Source organism: Equus przewalskii, chromosome 16 (genome assembly GCF_037783145.1).
Source record: "Equus przewalskii isolate Varuska chromosome 16, EquPr2, whole genome shotgun sequence".
NCBI classification, from domain to species: Eukaryota; Metazoa; Chordata; class Mammalia; order Perissodactyla; family Equidae; genus Equus; species Equus przewalskii.
In genome coordinates, this window is record NC_091846.1 from 50,212,583 (window position 1) to 50,234,176 (window position 21,594).

The 21,594-nt window shown below is 34.8% G+C and overlaps 1 protein-coding gene across 2 annotated transcripts in view; it reads left to right on the forward strand.

The window, feature by feature from the left end:
• The window catches only part of SCEL (sciellin), a 272,873-nt gene that overhangs the window by 56,422 nt on the left and 194,857 nt on the right, over window positions 1-21,594 (forward strand). For both annotated transcript variants that reach the window (XM_070578988.1, XM_070578995.1), the window contains exon 2: window positions 5,434-5,531. The gene's annotated coding sequence lies outside the window, so the exon portion shown is untranslated. The remainder of the gene's footprint in view (window positions 1-5,433; window positions 5,532-21,594) is intronic.

Here is a 21,594-nt window from a genome sequence, read left to right on the forward strand (position 1 = left end):
ATCATTTTTAAGTGTATGGTTCAGTGGTGCTAAGGGATATTAACATTGTTGTGCACTTACGCTCTAGAACTTTTTCAACTTGCAAAACTTCTCTTTTACTTTTAATGTTTATTTTGGGGAGGATATAGGCATTGTGGGAGAGGAAGGAATTTTCCTCTACCCTTCTAGGTTCTTCTGGCTAGTCTAAGAATTAAATTGACATGAGACAGATTAACAGGAGAAAATCAAATTTAATTTCATACAGAAAACCCACAGACATGAGAAAATCAGAGACTCTACATACATGAGAGGTTCAGAGACAGGAAGGTAAAATGAAGTAAATATGCCATTCTGAGCCAAGGAATGGGTAGGGGCCCGAGGCTTCAGAGGGGAGGAGGGCAACTCACAGGATGATAAAAAGAGCACATGTTTAGTAATTAGGTGATTGCCCTCTCAAACAGATAGGTCATAAAAAGTTATTTCTGGTAATAGCTCTTATTATGGGCAACACCCACAATTTAAACTCTTTAAGGGAGAGGTAAAAGTTTCTATTGAGCCCTCAGAGTCTTGATCGCCTCTAGCTCAAAACATTCCACATGCCAAAGTGGCACATCTTGGGGAGGCCCGTTCTGAACCCCTTCAACATATAGGTTGACAATTATTTTCTTTCAACATTTATGATGATAAGTCAGCTGTCAATATTATTGTTGCTTATTTGAAGGAAATGTTTTTTGTTTCTTTGCCATAAATGATACTCCATTATTTGGTTATCTGTGGATTCATTTCTTTTATGTTGTTTCTGTTTTGGCTTTTAGTTGTTGGAAATTTGGTCCTGTCTCCTGGCATGCCTAGTAATTTTTGTTTGAATAGTGGATATTAGGTATAAAAATTATAGACTGGATGATTTTATATTCCTTTCAGAGAGGATTTACTTTTCTGTTGATAGGCAGTTTGTGTAAAATTTTCTCTCTTTGATTTAATGAATGATTAAGATGATTTGTGATGGAATTCAATCCATGTAAGTTCTGGCATATTGATTTGTTCTCAATCCTAGCACATAGGCTTCTGGGGTCTAATGCAAAGCCAAAACGTTTACCTTGATGGTTCTTGAGCATCAGTTTTTATCTTTTCATCCCTATGAAAATGTTGAAAGCTCTGAGTTTGAAGGTTGGATGCTCTGCTGGCCACTAAGCCCTGTGGTGCTTAAATATTGGCAAACTTCTCAAGGGACAAAGTGAAGCAGAATGTTGAACTCGCATCTATGTGCTTTTCTTTTCTCTGTGATGTTGGCCCTTTAAGCATTGGCTGCCTACATTGCTCTCTAGTGCCTTTGAATAGCTGATTTCTTTTATAAGATTTCATCTGGCTTAATGGTGAGAGTCTTGGTCTGATACATACCTGGAGGTGGATGTCCTCTGGAATTTCTTTAGGTTAGGTTGAAGCTAAAGTATGCAGATTCTCTTACCTGGAAATTCAGGTCTGATCAGAACTTGTAGGTGGCTGTTCATCTCTAGAATGTGCCATCACTAAGTTTTATCTCAGTGGGAAAATGGACTAAGGAAACTAAGTAGTACTTCACAGAAATAATATAAAAGTTGCCAGGAAATCTATAAACAAATGTTCAATCTCAATAAACATTAAGAAAATGGAAATTGAAACAAGAAGATGATTTTCTTACATCAGATTAAAAAAAGGATTTTCTTACTATTGATGGGAATGTAAATGAACCCAACCTACATTAACAATAATGATAACTGACACTTATTGAGCACTTCCTGTGTGTGTCATAAACTGTTTTACAGGAAGGGAAAAAACTCTCTACACCACCTAATGGAAAGCTCTGTTTTTTCCTTCTCACTACACTCATACAGAACACTTCTGTAACCAGGTGTGTGGGTTTTTTCCCACACCAACCGATTCTCTGATACCAGGTGGGTGTCCTACAATTCAGTTCAGTTCTGACACTATCTACCTAGAGTTAGCATCAGATCCCAAAAGTTAGGGCTTAGTCCCACAGATTGCCCTGACTTCAGACACTAATATCAAGTCCCAGGTTGGCACCTCTACTTCTGATGGGCTGGCTATAAATTGGAGGTTCCCATGATCCCCTCTTCAGGTTCAATAATTTGCTGGAATGGCTCACAGAACTCAGAGAAACACTTATTTACATTTACTAGTTTATTATAAATGCTGTGACAAAGGTTATAGATGAACAGCAAGATGAAGAGATACTGAGGGCGAGGCCTGGGAAGGTCTCAGGTACAGCAGATTCTGTCCCCAAGGAATTGGGGTGTGCCATCCTCCCTGCATGTGATGTGTTCACTAACCTGGAAGCTCTGGATTTTTATGGAGGCTTCATCAGTTGGGCATAATTGATCATAAACTCAATTTGCAACTCCTCTCCCCTCTCCAGAGAGTAGGAACGTGGGGGGACCTTTCATGGACTGAAAGTTCCATGCTGCTAATCATGGCTTGGTCTTTCTAGCAGCCTGCCTCCATCCAAGAGCCCACCAAGAGTCACCTCATTAGAACAAAAGATGCTTCTATTTACCCAGGAAATTCCAAAGAATTTAGGAGCTCTGTATCAGACACTCTATCACTCAGGAAATTACAAGGATTTTAGGAGCTCTGTGTCAGAAAATGGGGTCAAAAACCAAATATTAGTAGGAGACCAACAGATATATTTCTTATTATTTCACAGCTGTTCTAAACACTTTATATACGTTATTTATTTTCATGATAATATTATAAATGAATACAATTATTATGAATCCTATTTTCAGAAGAAAAAGCTGACATTCAGAGAGTTAAACAATATGCCCAACATCACTTGGATCGTAGAGACAGCACTGAGATTAGGACCCAGGGAGCCTGATTGGAGTGTCCACCCACTTGTCCACTGATTTAGACTTCCTCTCAATTTTACTTCTAAACTCCATCCTACAGACATGGTCACACAAACGTACAAAGGTGCATGTACAAAAAGGTTCCCTGTAATACTGCTTGTAATAGTTAAAGACTGAGAACAGACTAAATATTCATCCCCTATATGCGATTGTAAAAATAAAATCATCCATGCAAAATATCCAAACAATGGAGTTCTCTGTATCAGTTAGTAAGAATAAGGTTTAGTTAAGTTAAGTAAGAATAAGAATTGCTGACATGGAAAAATGTCCAAGGTATAGTTTTAGTAAAGAAGAAGGTAACAAGCATTTTGGTAAAAAAAAATTAAATATGTATATATAGGTATGTATGCAGATAGAAATGTCCATATTGGTATACACCAAATTGCTAACAGTGGTTTCCTCCTGTGAGTAGCTTTGGTGGGTGGTGGTGAGGGAGGACTTTTGCGTTTTAACTTATACATGCCTTATATTATTTGTACAGTACTCTTACATACTGAATATGTATTACTTTTGTATTATTTAAAACATTTTTATTATGAAATTTTTAAATATACACAAAAGTAGAAAATAGAATAGTGAATCTCCATATATGTAATCTAGTACAACTGACAATTGTTAGGGTTTTACTTGATTTACTTCATATACTCCCTACCTCTTATTTTCTTTGCCTTACAGCAAATCTCAGACAGCATACAATTTCACTCTTAACTAACTCAGTATGTGTCAATAAGAATTACAGAAATTTTATTACACAACCACAGACCCATTATCATACCTCACAAATTGACAATAATTCCTTGGTATCATGTAACACTCAGTCTGTAATCAAATTGCCCCAATTGTCTCAAAATGTCTTTTTACAATTGGTTTGTTTAGAACAGAATTCAAGCTAGATTCTCACATTATATTTATTATTAGAGCTTTTTTTGCCTCTTTTAGTCTAGAACAGTCTCCCTCACATATTTTTCATGGCATTGACTTTGTACAATTTCGTAATCATTAAAAGAGTTAGAACATGGATTCCCATAGCTACTTAAATTATATAGCAACACATGTCACACATTAAATCTAACAGAAGTGACACATTTTAATCCTATTTGTATTTCTTCCCCCATCATCCATCAATATTATACTTATCAGTTAACCAGTATTTATTGAATGTCTAAGATGGTTTGAGCAAAAGGCCTTTTGAGAGAATCACAGTAGAGGAGAGGAGGAATACAAAAGGAAAGAAGACAAAGTTGTCAAATTTTTTAAGCTCATTAAGCATAAGAACTGGACTAATTTTAAAGTTCTAATATTTTTGCTTTAAATTAGAAATTGGGTTAATTAATCTCATAGTTAAAATGGTCACAAATGTATTTTGTGTTAAATTCTGCATGTAATGTTCTTTGATAAATCAAATCTTTTTTCTTTTCTTTCTTTTTTCTTTTTCTCCTTTGTCTCTCTCTCTTTCTTTCTCTCTTTCTTCTTTAGCTACAGTCGGAAGTCATTGGTGTGGAAGCTGATTTTTTTTATAATATGTTATAGTAAATTTTAAATACCTTTGCTTTGAAAAGATCAGAAAGTGTAAGAACTTTCAAAGAAGGGCAAGTCAACATAATTACGATCTCAGACAGAATTATTCAGGACAATTTAAAAGTATTCAATGCATAATAAATAAAGCTGTGCATCATTGTCTACAGCATCTGGGAGAGAATGACAAGATGGAATAGTATTATTCTCCCTGATCCAAGGGGACCTAATTAGCACTAATGGGGGAAAATAGCAAATGAGAGCAGGAGCTCAATATTATATCAGAGAAAATATCCTAATGGACAGATTGATCAGTTGATGGAAAATTCCCAAGAGAACTAATGTTAATGCAATTGAAATATGTAATTAAGAGGGCAGAGAACACTAGAGGAGATATAAATGTACTGTTTGTAATTCTCTCTGTAACTATGCACAGATCAGTTCCTGTTTAGAACATTTTGTTTTTATTTTGGAAATAGATAAAAACTAGCATTGCTGTATTCTTAGTGAAGGAATATCTAGAAAGAGAGCAGAATCATGAAAACTAGATTTTGTTTTCATTTCTCTTGCCGATGTTAGAGTGTGCATTCTAGAAATTCCCAAAGGAGGCTCATATTTCAGTTATTTTCATTCACTCACTTCAATATCATAAAATTTGATTAATTACAATATTATAATGATGTTACAAAAATTTGTATAGCAGCAAGATGCATTCAGTTTACCAGCAAATTGAAAATAGCTAGAAAACTGAAGTCAAGTTGATGTCTGTTTATACTAAGAATGTACTCTGTAAGCTAAATCAGTCAGTATTGATTTAACTTTGGTTCTTGATGGTAGAAATGAGTTTTCACAGCATCACTGTGCTTGCTGTGATTGATGTTGACTCAGAAGAATGAAGAAGTGAAACAAACTCTGAGTGTTCTAGCAATGTGATAATCTAGTTGCTAGCCCAACTAATCTTACTCTTCAAAATAATACGTTATTTTGTATTACTAAACTCAGAATGTAATTTTTATATTGTGCTTTCTTTCAGTATTACTTGGTGGAAAATTTGAATTTGTACAATGAGCTGAGATACCTCAAGAACTTCACCAAAGCCCCTGGAATTCAACTTGGGAATGTTAACCAGAGGTACAATATGTAATTATTTCTACTTTGTATTAACTAAAACAATTTTTTTTTTTACTTTTAGTGAAAGAGATAAATTTAGGACTGAATAGTGTTTTAGCTGTCACAGGTTAGCAATATACCTGAGTGTGAATCATTCAGATTTACTGTGTCTGTCTTAACTTCCCTAGGTCTTCATTTTGCTCTGTGTTGTGTAGAAATGGCCAGAGCATGTAGAATTTAAAGCAAGTTTCAGAAGCAGGGTTAAGTGCCGAAAAAGTAATGGTTTGTTAATAAGAGTGAGGGTTATTGTGAAAGGTTACAAACTAATGATAAGGAAGTGCCTGCCTAATTACACTCATTGTACTTGGACTACACCCATTAGATACATTTGTTTATTTAAACTTGCTGACCACAACCTAGGACACGTCTATGTGGATGATGCAAAATACTTTTTTATTTAAAAAATGATCATAACAGGAAGTTAATCGTGATCCTGAAATTTGTAAAATAAAAAAGAAAGAAAGAAAGAAAAAAGCCTGGAAATAGAATGTGAAGTCTATCACCAAGGTAATGAATCAGTCTTGAAACATTCTACAGATGTCAAAAGAAAGTCTATATGGAAACAACAATCTTCATATTTGACAAGAATAAATTCAAATGAAAGATAATGTAGGCCTAGTGAACAGATAATTTGCTACACAGTGTTAGATTTTTCTCTCTTTCTTTGTACCATCCATGCACTATGCTTGATATTTTTTGTGTTATAGTGTCTGATTCACAGTGTGTTGACAACTCAAAACTATAATTCAGTAATCTTTATTCTTCCATGGGCATAAAGCTATATTTCTTATAAATTCAAAGCAATTATCTCTGTAATTATAGAGTTGCACTTTATTCTTTAGCAATATGTATGCTAAATTATATTCATGACACAATAGCATTGCTTGTTGATATCAAAATAATACTAAACTATGAATTCCTTAACGGCAGAGATGTTAATCTCTCTTATATGCCTGGTATACATATAGGACTAGCACATAGTACAGTGAGCGGCCTATAATATGGATGAGATAAAAGCGTTATCATCCTATTGCTAAGGAAATGGATTTCTTTACCACTGAATTGCTAGAATGCTAGGTATCTAGTGGCTGGTTAACACCTTCAGAGGTTGGGGTTCCTAGCATGGCCCACTGAAATGCACTGTGTTCTAGGCGTTTAATGTAAAACTCCAGGGAGAGCAGACTCCTACTCCAGGATCCCTTTGTATAGTCTTTCACAAATTTGATTAAAGCCTTTCAAGTTAAAGGGTTGTGTAATTTAATATTTCACTGCTTCAAAAAGAGTGGTAATGCAATATTTTACTGTTTCACTGTGGTAGAATAAGACTATTAGTGACAAAGTATTGTAATTCCAAATATCCATTTATTTTAAGTTTTGCAGACTGTTTAGAAGTTAGGAAGTTGATATGAATGTTAGTAATTCTTAATATTGGTGCCAAGTTTGAAACTTCAAGTGATCTTAGCCGTTCGATAATCTAGGGAAAGTATTTTGTGTGTGCTTGGTTTTGTTTCTAGTAGGATTATTGAGGTATAACTGACATACAATAAACTACAGATATTTAAAGTATAAAATTTGATAGGTTTATTTATATACCTGTGAAACTATCACCACTATCATGATAGTGCACACATTCATCACATTCAAAGTTTTTTGTGCCCCTTTAGAATCCTTCCTCTCTCCTCTTCCTCCCCACCCCATATCCCCAAGAAACCACTGATCTGTTTTCTATTACTATAAATTAGTTTGCATGTTTTAGAATTAAAATAAAAGGAATTGTGCATTATGTACTTTTTTTGTCTATCTTCTTTCACTAAGCACAATTATTTTAGATTCATCTATGTTGTGTGTATCAATAGTTCATTCATTTTTATGCTGAGAAATATTCTGTTGTAAGTATATACCACAACTTGTTTATCCATTTACCTATTGATGGTCATTTAGGTTGATTCCAGTTTGGGCCATTACAATAAAGTGGCTGTGAAACTTCTTATATAAATCTTTATATTGACATATACTTTCATTTCTTTAGGTATATTTAGGAGTAGAATGAGGGGATCATATGGTAGGTCTGTGTTTAACTTTTCAAAAACTGCCAACCTGTTTTCCAAAGCTATTGTGCCATTTTACATTCCTACTAGCAGTGGGTGAGAATTGTAGGTGCTTGGTATCTTCACCAACATTTGGTATGGTCAGTCTTTTTAATTTTAACAGTTCTAGTAGTTGTGTAGTGATATCTCATTGTAGTTTTAATTTGCATTTACCTAATGACTAAAGATGCTGAAAATTTTTTATATCATTATTTTCCATCAATGTATCTTCTTTAGTGAAGTATCTGTTCAAATATTCTGGCCGTTTTTAAATTATTATATTATTTGCTTTTTACTGTTGAATTTTGACAATATTTTAAATATATTCTTTATATTTTCTGCAAGTGTGTGATTTTTCTTTTTTTTCTCTTAGCAGTGAGTTTTTAAGATCAGAAGTTTAAAAAATTGACAAAACCAAGCTAGTATCCAAATTATTCCAGCACAGTTTATTGAAAAGACTGTTCTTTCTTACTGAATTGCTTGTGCAGATCTGTTAAAAAATCAGTTATCCATATATGTGTCGGTCTCCTTCTAGAATCTCTATTCTGTACTATTGATCTATTTGTCTTTCTTTACATCAATATCAGTGTCTTGATAATTGTAGCTTTATCAAAAATATTGAAATCAGGTAGGTAGTGTTAATCCTCCAACTTTGTTCTTTTTCAAAGTTGTTTTGGTTATTCTAAATCCTTTGCCTTTCCATATGAATTTTAGAACCTTGTCACAGAAAAATTCCTTTTTTTGATTGGAATTATGTTGAATCTATAGATCAATCTGGCAAAAGCAAACATCTTAACAATGTTGGGTTTTTCAACCTATGAAAATGACGTATCTTTAAATTTGTTTAGGTCTTCCTTAATTTCTCTGAACTATGTTCTATAGTTTTCAATGTATAAGTCTTGCACATCTTTTGTCAGATTTATCCCTAAATATTTCATCTATTTATGCTGTTATAAATGCTATTGTCTTTTCAATTTTAATCTGGTTGTTTGTTCCTGCTCTACAGAAATAAATAGATTTTTTAATGTCAATCTTATATCCCAAACCTTGTTAAACTCACTTAATAGCTTTCTTTATAATATTTTCTACATAATCAATTATATCATCTCTGAATAAAGACTGTTTTTCTTTTCCAGTATGGAGGACGTTATTTCTTTCTCTTGCCCTTTTGCACTGGCTAGAATCTCCAATATATTGCTGAGTAGAAGTGCTGAGAGTGGACACCCTTGCCTTGATCATGATCTTAGGAGAAAGCCGTCTGTCTTTTACCAAGAAGTATGATGTTGGCTGTAGGTTTTTTGTAGATATCACCTAGCAGTTTGAGGAAGTTCCCTTCTTATGTTCCTGAAATTTTATCTAGAATGGGTTTGGATTTTGTCAAATACTGCATTATTTATATGATTATATAATTTTTTTAAGCTTGTTAATACATGGTGAAATCTTTCTATGTTGCCCCAGTGTTGATGGGACAGACCGCATGTCAAAACTCCTAAATTATACTGATTTTAATATAAATTTTTATAACAGAAGGATGATAAATTTCTGGAAATAAAGAGACACGCAGCATGTAATAGAGGCAAAAAAGTTATTAAGTCAGTATTAAAACATCCAGCTTTGGAGGAAAGACAACTCTTGGTTATTCCTGATGACACAAAGAAAGAGGAAAAAGGAACAAAGTAAATGCTTGTGCTGTTCAAAGCAGTTCACTTCACTTCTGTTTGAATATTGGATAATCGTGTGGTTAATATTGGCCTCTAACAATAACTTAGGTGATTTGGATTTTTGCATTATATGTAGCAATCATCTCTTGAAGTTCATCTTTTAAGAGTAAATCTATAAATAGGTAAATATACCTTACCTGATGCTCTAAATAACAGATGAAAAGGAATTTCTCTAGATGATTGTGAAGAACTCATTTAACCTTCTATAGTCTCAATTCACCAGACCATTTTTAGACTTTTATTCAGCACTGGGTATATAACGATAGTTAAGGATGGCTGCCAACTTTTATTTTGGTTCTTTTTTGAGCATACTAGGGGACCCACTAGAGTTTAAGCTATATTTCCTGCTAGGGTTCAAGCATGTCCGGCTGGCTAGGTGAGTGGACCTGCCTGTGGTGGTCTATTTGCATGACTAAGTGAAGCCTCCTGGAACAGAACTCATGCTTAAGAAGGAAAAGTCAGACAGGCAAGACTTGGCTGAACAGATGCCTCTAGCATCAAAGGGAACCTTGATTTAATGTGTAGCACTTTGTCAGCCTCTCAGCAACGTTACTGATCCAGCACCACATAGGCCTTATGGAAAATAGGGGTTGAGGATAGGAGCGTCTACATAAGACGTGGGGCACTAAGCAGCTCTACTTTGGTCTCTAGGCACAAAGTCAAAAAAGGAAAGTACTCTCTCTTTTCTGGATGGAACAGGATATCTTTGACACATAGGAGTTTCCAGAGAGGTCTCCACATTTAGCATCATGAGAATTAGCATCACGAGGGCTGGCATCTGCAGGTACAAAGTCTCTGTGGCTGCTTCTTTGCAGGTAGTGGAGGCAGAACAGATTTGCTCCTGGGGACTCTTAGATAAAACTGGAGGGATTTTGAGAGAATCTGGGGATCCCAAAATTGTGGTTGGGGAGGCAAAGTCAGAAGAAATATGGGTTGTCACTATTAATGTGCCCTAATTCTATCCTCTAGGTGGGTGTTACATGGTGAGACATGGGCAACATATTCTGGTTAGGTTAATTTAAAATACTGTAGTATATTTTGAGTCCAGATAATGAGATACAAGAAAGAAAAAAAAATGATAAAATCAGCTACTAATCAACATATCCTTATAAAAGGGACCTCTTGGTTGGCACAGTAATTATTTTCTTGCTATTCTTGACTATTTTTAAATGATGAAAACTTTGCTGTGGTTTCTAAGCGCTAATTAATTCTAAAGCTCTCTCGGGTCTGTAAATAGTAAAGAGTGCAGAGGATGTGATTTAAAAAAATATTATCTACTTTAAGTTCATGTGTAATGGATTATTTTTCTATTGCTATGCCATTGTCATTTGTTTTTGAGAAATAAAACACAGCCACTGACTTGAAAATGGTAAACTAAAGAGATTTCATGTTAGAATATACTATTAAGGGATGGTAGTCTGTAAATGCTGTTACTCATTTCTTTGTGAATAGGTGCAATTTAATTGTCGTAAACAGTGCTGGCTATGCTCCAAGCATGTGCCATCTGGATCAGGCTTTGCTTTAGTGATAATACAGAACTTAGCTTTCACAAATCTTCATTCTGGTGACTCTCATGGTTGCCTCTAGTGCCCAGAGCCTGTCGCAGTAACTAAACAGGAATATGACTTCATAGAGCCTCAGATTGGCTAAGAGGGCATTCCTTCCAGATATCACAATCCCCTACAAAATAAGATTTTGTGATGTTTGGGGACATGGATATTTCTAAAATGGGTATAGTATCATTCAAAATAATAATAATAATAATGATAGTAATCAATGTATTATATAGTCATGCCTTCTTGGAATCTTCAGACAGCATTTTTCCTAGGTGAATTTATTTATTATTCAATGTCAATTGCCATTTTCTTAAAACAGGTTTTTAAATTTTCTTAATTTTTCTAACAGTCTTTAGATTTCTACTTTTTACTGGCATTTTAAACTTGATTTTCTTTCTTTCGTTTTTTTTAAATAAAGTCCCATATGCAACTCTATGCTTTTTTGTTTTTATTAAGGAAGATTGACCCTGAGCTAACATCTGTTGCCAATCTTTCTCTTATTATTTTTTTCTTTTCTCCCCAAAGCCCCGGTACCTAGTTGTATATCCTAGTTGTAAGTCATTCTGGTTCTTCTATGTGGGATGCTGCTACAGCATGGCTTGATGAGTGGTGTGTAGGTCCACGCCCAGGATCTGAACCCGTGAAACCTGGGCCACAGAAGCGGAACGTGTGAACTTAACTTCTCAGCCAGGGGGCCGGTCCCTAAACTTAATTTTCAATATTGAAAAAGAACAATATTTCTTTTTCTTTCCAAGCTATTATTTTTCCTTTTATTATTTTTTCTGTCATTATCTTGAAAATAGACATTTTGTTGCTTGTGCCATAGAAGAGGAACCGAAGGGACCTAGTCTGGAATGGAGAGAATATGAAGATTCTGGTAAGTAGAAAAGGGACTGAGGAAACATTTAGCAACTAAAATCCTTGGAACTGCATTAAAGGAAAGAAACACATTGAAATATAAAGAAAAAAACCTTTCTAGCCCATTTTAGCCTTATTTTAGGCTGTTCTAAACTATTAGATCATTCTTTTAGATAAGGATTATCAAGAACTGTGAAGGGCCTGAGATTTCACCCTTTTTGCAAGCTGAGTGAGCCGGCCACAGTTTGGTGGAGACTGGTGGAAGACACGAGACTCCTGGGCCTGAGAGTAACATAAATACAGCACAGCCAGCAGGCTGAGCATCGGCACACGTTTGTGTTTGTTCCCTTTGTCTCCAAGTTCCACAGAAACGACACAGATTGGCCCAGATGGATGCCTTCACGCGGTGGCTGGAATTACAGGAGAGGAACGCTGATCTTAAGGAACCTGATTTTTTTGGTAATGAATAACAGGCATGCCTGTAACTTTCAAGGCTGTTTGCTGTAAACAATCCTTGAAAAATAGTTCAGAATGAACAATGGTCAGTGCCTTGTTTCACAAGAGATGTTGAATCACAAGAGACTCATGGGGAAATGTCTTCCAACAAGAATATAAAGACCTATCTCTTTCTCAAAGTCAAGAGTTGGTCCAAATTGTGTCATTTTAAAAGCAAAACTGAGACCAATACTCTGTAGTGTGCTGACAAATGTTCAACAACTGGTTCTCTGAGACCAAAAAAAAAAGTGAGAAAGAGGAAGTCCTGGTTTGCAGCATTTGCTGATTTCTATGGTGTGAAGATTCCCATCATGGCTGATTTTAAGCTACCAGTAGGACACTGCTGAACGCAGAGTTAGCAAGAGATGCACAGTAGCACACAATTGTATAGGATTTCTACCATACAGATATAACAGACACAAATAATCTCAAGAGAATGGATAATACTGAAATTTAGTAAATAATTAGGAAGTGATGAGTTTGAGTATTTATTACCTTTCAATTTAATTATAAGTTATGTAATTCACTTTTTAATAATGGCTGCCTCTACCAATTGGCTTGCAAAATTCCTGAAAATTTGACTATTGTCTCTTGCAAGCCAGTATGAGTCAGCTCCAGCACTCCACTGCCAACAATCCTCCCTGTCTGGTTAATAAAGTTTGATTAGTTTTATTCTTCAAAACCAAGTCTCTTTGTGTTGGTTCTATTAGCTCATTTAAAAATCCTTTTTCTCCTTTTATTTAAAACCAGGATGGTATTTACATAACCTGTTTATTTCTCAACGCCATCTGGAGATCTATTGTATCCAAACTTAGATTATGTTAGAAATAACAAAAAATGGATCATTTTGGGGGTTCTCTTGATGTCAATTGTCTTCAATACTATGGGTAAGTGGGACTAGAAAACTCGTTTGACTTTTTCTGGGAATTTGATGTTTTTTTTCCCCATCTTTTTCTGAATTTATACGTAGAACTACCTCTAAGTCTGCCACAAATTCTTGAGAGATTTCATTGGCTCTCAGCTAGACCAAAACCAATGCTCAGATTCCTGAGGTGACTAATTCAGATTCAGATGCAACAAACACTTACTGAACACTTAGGTGCCATATACTAGGTTAACTCAATGATTTCACATATTTTGTTTAATCGTTAAACAAAAATCGTGAAGTTGATATTCATTTAATTTGATGGATGGGAAAGCTGAGATTAGTCTTGGATTCTTCATTTATATTTTGAGAAGGGAATGTTGTTATTATATGCCCCTCCTTCCTCATGGTCAGTACACAGTCATTAATTATCAAATGTTTCCACAATATTTCTTAGTAGGCAATCTTGACAAGGTAAATAAGACTGCCTGAAGGGCTCTGAGAGGGGAATTCCAGCTTCTGTGTGATTGGTTGTACATTTTTGGCTATAACAATAATCCAGAATGAAATCGTGGGCCACACATTACTAAGCTATGCAGGAACATTTGAAATGAAGGCAGTCAAATAGTATATTTATCAAATAGAAACTGTGAGTCAGTTTCAGGAAAAGTCACTATCAGTGCCATCTTCAAAATGGTGCTTGGAGCTATCTATGTGGGCTGATGAATTTTTTTCAGGTGATTTAAACTCAGATTATTAAAAAAAAATCAGTGGCCAGCCCAGTGTTGGAGTGGTTGGGTTACCCAAGCTCCACTTAGGTGGCCTGGGGTACACCAGTTTAGATCCTGGGTGGGGACATAAGCACCATCAAGCCTTGGTGTGGCAGGTGTCCCACATATAAAATAGAGGAAGATGGGCACAGATGTTAGCTCAGGGCCAATCTTCCTCAGCAAAAAGAGGAGGATTGGTGGCGGATGTTAGCTCAGGGCTAATCTTCCTCAAAAAAAAAAAAATCAAAGTTTTTGTAGGTGATTATTTTATTTCAGTGGAATATCTTCTCTCTCAAGACCATAAGCAAACTAATAAAGACTTTAGGTTAAGTATAGCTGCAGTGACTTGTCTAAAAGAAAATACACTGACAACTTTATTTGATAAACCTAAAAGAGATGAGAAAAATCAGTTATTCACAAGGTTTGGTTAGTTGTACTACTATCACCTACCTTATCAAGCAGAAAATAAATTGATCTCTTTCCACAAGTAATAAAAATGCTGCAGTTGCATAATATGAGTCTAGGCATAGACCAGCAAGCTTTTGCTTAATTTGTGGGTACATAGAAATCACCATTTTGGTGGATTTATTTCATATCCATTTCATATCCATCATTTTAGTGGATACATTCTTAATGATTGTGTCATCTGGGGATAGAGATTAAAACCCTGTAGAAGGCAACTGAATATCTGATATACACAATTATTATTAATTATAGTAATTAATATTTATTTCAAGTTTAATGTGTCAGGTATAGTGCTAAGTACGTTAGATGCATTATGTTAATTTAATTTGGGTCCATATAATCATTGTTCAGTATATATATGAAGTTCATTCAGTCTCTATATCAGTGATATTTTAACCTCTTTTGGGTTGTGGACTCTTGATAAGTTGCTTAAAGCTATGGACCCACTTAAGGAAAGAAGCAAATATATACCTGAACACAAATGTTTGCATATGATTTTAGGGACCTATGGATCTCCTGAAGCCAATTCCTAGATTCCTACCATATGAATCCCTGCTGTAGTATAATGTTTATAGAATGTGATTGCAATAACATTGTTTCCAAACTCTGAGTTACTTATTTTAATCAGTATTTGACAGCATAGAATTTCAAGGATAGAATTTTGATGACCCTATTAAGTAAGTTATATTGTATAAAGAGCGTATTCTTATCCTGAGGAAATAATGCGAAAACACAGTGTAGCCAAGAGTGCCAATTGAAGAATAATTTGTATTAGGGTAAAACTGGAGACATCATTCAATATTCAGTAATTTAGTATAGGTTAGACAGATTATGATACAACAAAATGTCATGAATCCATTTGTAATGAAGATGTATATTGATATTTAGTGTTTATGACATATCACTGTGTCAAAAAGTGGGCTTCTAAACAGCATATATACTATGTTTTGAAAAAAGATAACTATGGAAAAAATCTGGGAAAGTCCTTAGTTTGGTTCTTAAAACATTCAAGCCTGCCTAAATAAAAAGATAGCATTGATGGATTACATAAGAAATTTCAAAGGAAATCTGGGAATCCAGGAGTTCATGTCATTGTACAGCTGGCATTGTGAAGTCTGGAGCTAGGGGTAGGTCTGGATTTAAGAAGGCTCTAGGGGATCAGAATTGAGAGCCTTCCCTCCAATACTCCCCTTGAACATGACTAAGTCACATTGTGCCTTTCAGCTTCTTTCTGTTTCACTTTCAGCTGGCATACTCATAATATCCCCTCCTTGTAAATTTAACTTGCCCAAAGCACATTTTGGTGTCTCCAATTCATGAAATTTTGGTTTCAGATCCTATTGCTAACTGTTTTTAGTTTAAATTATCAAGATAGAGCCTATTGCTTGGCTTATTTTGTTGGTCTAGATTTGTTTCTGGACAACCTGTTGTTTAGTTCCTTTAGGGAGATGTTTACTTACAGCTGGGGTCATGGGCTGGGGTGGTAAGTTTTATATGGTAGAAGGGTGTGGGTAGGGTAATTTCATTTAGAATCACCTGGACAGATAGGCAGCATAAAGTAATTCTAATAAGGAAAGTTTAGACACCAGACAATTAATGTTGGCTATCTCTGGGTAGCAGGATTATAAATGATTTGAAAAACATATATGCTTCTTTTTGTGTTTCTCTGTTTTCTAATTTTTCTGCAATGATTATGTATGACTTGAGAAATAAGGAAATAATATCACTACAATGTGATTTGTACTTTTTCCTCTGTAGTTTTTAGTTTTGATATAATTCCATTTGGTAGAGAATTTTCGTATTCTAGCAATGTGATGTTGCTTTGGAAAAGATGAAATGTACTTGCAAAACAAGAAGAAAATTAAACACGTGTTTGTATTTTAACCAATCAGAGCCAGTACTCGGTACCATTTTGAATTGTTTAGCTTTATAGCAAGGCATGTGCTAGGGCTGGAGTGATACGGAGATAATATACTCTAAGACAAGGCCTTTGACTTCAAGTTCAGTTCAGTAAATCTTTATTGAGTACTTTAATATACAATAGGGATCCAGAGATGATAAGATACAATAAGTGCCTCCTCACAGACCTAGCAATCCAGTTAATTATAGGAAAAGGAAAATAAAATTAATAATGCAAGGCAATATTTGTGAAGGGTCAAATGACTGACCTGAGAGTTCAGAGGAGTGAGAAATAATTTCAAGTTGGGATGAATAAAAAAGGCCTTATGGGATATGTGGGATTTGAATTGGTCTTATTGCCTAGGGAATGCTTGGGTAAATGGGGAATGGTAGAGGGCATTACTGGATTGGGGGAATAGCTAGCAAAAGGTGAATATGTAGGAAGGCATGAGGCATGTTTGGGAGATGTGAGTAAATGTGTTTAGTGAGCTCATTGTAGAGTAGTGGCAGATAAGGTTGGGTTAGTTAAGCAGAGATGAGACTTTTACTGAAAGCTTTTCTAATATGCTTTCATAAAATGCTTTTGAGCTAGTTCTTTTTTTTAAGTTTCAAATTTATTAACTATTTAGGCTGACCAGCTAGGCTGTAGCTGATAAGAGGATGGTAGTCGCTTGTCCTATGCTGCCTTTCAACCTTCTCTCACTTACCAACCCAGAGTCTTAGAATCCTCTGTCATGAATGAGAGCCCAAAGACCTTAATCTAACATTGGCTTTCTTTGGTTTTCCTGACATTCTGATCTAGAAATCATGTTATTTTGAAAACTTATTTGGAGTTTTACTTTAATTTAGGCTCTGAATCTAGTCATGCCTCTGTTGGCTGTTTTCCACACTGTTTACTTCTCTCTTTGTAAGAAGTATCTGGATATCTTCTCCTGGATATCTGGATATCCTGATTCAGATTATTGGACTTAACCTAGAGTGTTTTACTATAGTACTGATTTTTGATTCCCAATTCGAAAGTCTTTGTTCCAGATCCCAGTCCAGGGTATCAGTTACAATTTTTGATGGAGGCAAATTTGGTATAAAATGGAATCCCCTCTATCCTATCTCAGACAATTTATTGGATGAAGCATAAAAAGTAGTGTTTGTGTTTAAATAAATTAGTGCACAGAAAGATAATTTCATAGCATAGGCCTCCAGGGCAGTGATATACTGATATCCATTTCATACACTTGTTTATAAATTCGATGCATGTTTATCATTGGTTGTGATTAAAAACCACAAAATCGGTTTTACAAATGTTTCTAAACATTTTTACCTACTCTCCTTGATAATCCTCATCAACTCCTATCATCTTCAAAAGAAGATGTTGATGATGATTATCACTATTCAAAATAAATATTTTTAAAGCAGCATATTTGAACTGTGTTCACACAACACTAAATTATTCTGAAGATATGGTCACTGGGTGTGAGTGGGATAGTGGGGAGAGAACACTGATCCAATAATGAATTTAATGCCTTGGTCCGTTTCCCATTATGGCTGTCCCAGCCCCATTCAGCTGCAGATACAGAAGATCTTCACTGTAGCAAACTCCTCTCGTACCCAGCTTCTAAATTATCCTGTCTGAGGCAACAGTCTATCACTGACCTCTAACGTAGCAGATGGTGGGGTCTGGAATGAGTCTAAGTTGAGTAGCATATTCCTATGAACCATCACCTCAACCATCATTGTGCCCCCCCAACCCTCTCAGCGTATTTGCCCAAATTTGATAACAAAATTCTTTTTTCCCCCAGTTTTATTGAGATTTAATTGACAGATAGCACTGTATATAAGTTTAAGGTGTACTGCATAATGATTTGACTTTCACATGTTGTAAAATGACAAAATTCTTTTCCTGATTTATTTTTCTGTACATTAGTTTCATCTTCATAATGGATGTTATGCTTCTAAACTCATCCCTCTTGTCTAGGACCCTATATTCTTCCTAACTTTGTCAGCTCCTTTTCTGGTAATTCTCTCTAAAATACCTGCTAAGGGCAAAAGACTGGCTCAGAATCACAAAACTGAAATGGTTGTGGTTCTGAGGAGGAGGGCCACCCATGTATCCATATCAGATTAAATGAACTGGAGTTTGTTATGTCTCTTGGAGGTGTTTGAAGTGTTGCTTCCTGCTTAATTCTGAGGGACATCAATGTATGCATGAGAACATATCTAGTGTAGTAAATATTAAATTCTTAATGTGTAGGGGAATAAGCAGGCTATATAGTTAAGGAATTAGATGTGTGTTTCCTTCCTTTGGTATGTAACAGATGAGCTATTAATTCAAAAGAATCTGAGACTTAACTTATTCACAATTTATGTCTACAAACTCTGTTTTTCTGTACAGTGGTTTTTAAAATCTGAATGACTATATCTTTAAATCTTACAGTGAATATTACATTTTCGAATGAGTACTGACTTTTTACATGAATTATATTGGACCAGGTGAGCACCTAAATCATACTGTTCTAGAAAATATTTGATGTTTCATATAATTCACCTAATTCATATAGTTATTGAACACCTACTATGTACAAGGCAATATACTATAAGGGATATAAAAACAAGTATGGGATATGTAAGGAATATCAAAATGAGTAAAGCATAGTTCTGGCCTTAGTGTGGAGGGATTAAGACAATTACAGATAGACATGGACACAGAGCGGGCTAGTCAGTACTATCTTTAAAGGATAACAAGCAGTTTTAATATTAATGGCATGATCTTACCTTGGCTAAGATGAAGAATAATTGTATACTCAATATGCAAATTACAGCTGGCTTAATTATCTCTATCAATTTGAGGAAGCAGACGATCAGGTGTGTAGACAGATGCTAATACTCCCTTGGGAGCACTTAATCTATATCTTTTTATGGGCAGCGGGAAATGTTCATTGATTTCAATTCATGCTACATTCTTTAAGATCTACCATGTGGTAGAAGATCTTTTCTCAAATTGTTTTCTACTATGTATGACTTTTGCCTGAATATTCTTCAGCCACTACAAAGACAGACTAGTTGATGACAAAATCCACGTCTTCATATCAAGCTACTTTAGGGCACATTTCATCACTTAACTTCACAGTGTGAAGAACATTAATAATTCAGTGGTTTGTGTACATTTCTATTCATCCTCCTTGTGAAGATGGTTACACTGCATAACAATGGTGCAGGGATGGAGGCATTGGAAAGACCTATGTCCTGTGTTGGAGTCACGTTCATGTGGTGTCTCTTTGCCACCCTGTCCCCATGCCAGTTTTCCTTCTAGAATGTCTGTGACTTTAGCAACAGTGAACTGAACATTTGATGGAGCTGAAGAAGTGGTGGGTTTATTAGCACCTTATGCCTTTAGCAACCCCTTACTGATGATATCGTCCATGCTAGCTCTGTCCGACTTATTAAATAATCTTTAAAAAAAGTTTCTTTTCTATACTTTGGTGCTAGTAAGAATAAACCTTAGTGTAAAATCATTTCTCCTGTTCTGAAACAAAGATTTAAAAAAATACAGACTCTCTGAGAGAAGATTCCAGAGACTTGATCTCTTGGGAACTACCCATCTGTGAAAAATTTCTATTTCTATTGGACTAGAGACCTGGCAATGGCAAAATGGACTGCCACTGCGAGCCATTTATTCTGTCTCACTGGACAGAATAAATTGTTTCCTAATTGAAGCTATGTCCTGGCATGAACTGTAAAATGTGGTAGCAATAATTTACTCTCAGCTTAAAGAAATGACAGAAAATTGCTCTCTTTTAAAAATCTTTTTTTCCAACTAGACTATTGTGAGATAATGTTAAAAAAAAAGAGGAATGTTTTCTACAATACTATTTTAAACATTAAACTACATATTTTGCAACATTTTAAAAGAACTAATTAAAAAACATTATGTGCTTTCGTATAGCATCATTTTTAATAAGTAAATCAGAGTTTCTTGAGCATAATTTCATTTATTGTTTTATGCCCTATAGACCATAGACATTATTGCTACCTTTAGGATGAAGTCTGTAGTATAGGAAACTTGCCTACCAGATATTAAAACATGTGTATATATGTAGCAACTACACACACACACACACACACACTCCCCCTATGTCTATATTAAAAACATCCACTGACACATCTGGGAATTTGTTGTAATAACAATTGTGGAATTTCAGAAATGATAGACAAAAAGATTATTCCAAATGATGTTAAGATACTTGGCAATCTAGTTAGATCTCTATACCACACCTTTCACAAAAGTAAACTCCAAATAGGTTAAAGCTCTAGACATGAAAAGAAAACAAACCCAAACTACAAAAATGCTAGAAGAAAAGGAATGAAACATAGGTTTATAATTATGGGATGAGGAAGCACTTTTTCAGCATGATATAAACCTAGAGACTATTAAAAAAATCAACATATTGAAAATAAAAAACCCTTTTATTTGAAAAGATAAAAATAAAGTTAAAAAATAAGTGAAGAATTGGGAGAAAAATATATGCAACATATGTAAAGACAAAAGATTAGTATCTAGGATATTTTACTAATATTCTACTAATAAATATGAAAAAGACAATCAGCCAAATAGAAAATTGACAAAGAATACAAACAGAAATTAGTTAAAGAAGGGATATAAATGTCCAATTAACTTATGAAAGTACGATCCGTTTCAGTCATTATTAAATAAATGAAATTAAACATTAACAAGGTATCTTATTCACCCACTTGACTGGCAACATTTGAATAGATTGATAACATCCACCTTTGTTGAGGGAAAATAAGTACTCTGTATTGATGGGAGTGAATATGGGTATAGCTTTTTATAAGGCAAATTGATATTTTCTATCAAAATTAAAATATGCGTGACTTTTGGCAGTTTCATTAGAAATTCTACTTCTAGGGGCCAATCCTAGAAAAATATTAGTTTAATTACAAAATAATTTATGTCCTGGGATGCTCACTGCAGTGTTGTTTACTAGCCAAAAACAGAAGAACTCTCAATGAATAGGAAAATGTTGAATCAATTACAGAATATTCATTAAAGGAAATTCATATAGCAATTAAAAAGAAAGTAGTAGATTCATATGAACTAACTTGGAAAAATATTCATTATAAGTAAAACAAAAAGCACATTGCAAAACCATATTCATACTCTGATTCTATTTTCATTTGGGAAAAAACCAACAAAACTATTTATTCCTTTAAGCATAGAATAAAGTCTGGAAGACTATAAGATGATTTCTTAATGTTGGTTACAGAGATGGGAGCTGAAGAGGCAGGAGAAAGG